The sequence below is a fragment of the Octopus bimaculoides genome, chromosome Z (assembly GCF_046866305.1).
Source record: "Octopus bimaculoides isolate indiv1 chromosome Z, ASM4686630v1, whole genome shotgun sequence".
NCBI classification, from domain to species: Eukaryota; Metazoa; Mollusca; class Cephalopoda; order Octopoda; family Octopodidae; genus Octopus; species Octopus bimaculoides.
Window position 1 is genome coordinate 8,521,637 of NC_142944.1, and position 1,545 is coordinate 8,523,181.

A 1,545-nucleotide genomic window follows, 5' to 3' on the forward strand; every position below is an offset into this window, starting at 1 on the left:
AAAAGGATGTAAAGCAGCTAAAATTGCTCACAATACCAATGAAATGTTTGGTGAGGAAATGACTAGTGAATGGTCAGCTCGAAAATGGTTTAACCAAATTCCCAGTGTAAACCTGAGCCTTGAAGATTGTGAGTGTAGTGGACACACATCTGTCATCGATGATGGTCAATTAAAGACCATCATTGAGAAAGATTCCTATAAAACCACTCAAGAACTGGCAAAAGAACTTCAAGTTAGTCAGAAAACTGCCTGCAACCATTTGCATGCGATCAGAAAATTAATAAAGCTCGACAAATGGGTGCCACACAATTTGAATGAAAATTAGAAAATGCACAGATATGAAATTTGCTTGTCACTTCTCCATAACTAGACCAATCCATTTCTTGACCGTATTGTAACTTGCGATGAAAAGTGGATTCTGTACAATAATAAAAAACGTTCATCACAATTGTTGGACCAAAATGAAGCACCGAAAACCTTGCCTAAACCCGAGCTCTTCAAAAAGGTAACTGTTCGTACACCACCGAACAGTTATCATCCACTATAATTTCAATAATTTCTAGACTCATCCACTATAACCTCTTAAAACCCAGAAAAGCCATTATGGCAGAAACATATTGTCATGAAATTGCCAAAATGAACGAAAAACTACTACTCCTCCGTCCCAGACTGGTCAACAGAAGAGAGCCAATCATTCTTCATGACAATGCTCGACCACACGTTTCACTAATGATGCTCCAGAAGTTGAGGGAACTTGGCTACAAAGTTCTTCCCCGCCCAGCTTATTCCCCAGACCTTTCTCCTACCGACTTACCACTTTTTCAAGCACCTTGATGGTTTCCTGCAACAGAAGGAGTTCAAAACTCAAACCGATGCTGAAAGTGTGTTCAAAGAGTTCATCAGCTCCAGAACTCCAGATTTTTATGTTACCGGAATAAACAAACTTGTAACTCGTTGGCAAAAATGTGTTGAATGTAATGGTACTTGCTTTGATGAATAAAATTTCCAAATTGTTGAAATATATTGTGATGAATTTCATGTTTCAAAACGTTGCTTACTTTTTACTCAGCCTGGTATATATATATTAACAATAACTATATATATTAACAATAACTAACAATAAAAACAATCAATAAAACTAACAATAACTAATAAACATAGGTGCAGGAGTGGGTGTGTGGTAAGTAGCTTGCTTACCAACCACATGGTTCCGGGTTCAGTGCCACTGCGTGACACCTTGGGAAAGTGTCTTCTACTATAGCCTTGGGCTAACCAAAGCCTTGTGAGTGGATTTGGTAGACGGAAACTGTAGAGATGCCCGTTGTATATATATATATATATACATATATATATATATATATATGTTTGTGTGTGTATGTGTTTGTTGTCTGTGTTTGTCCCACCCCACCAACATCACTTGACAACCGATGGTGGTGTGTTTGCATCCCCGTAAGCTAGCGGTTCGGCAAAAAGAGACCAAAATAGAATAAGTACTAGGCTTACAAAGAATAAGTCCCGGGGTCGATTTGTTCGACTAAAGGCGGT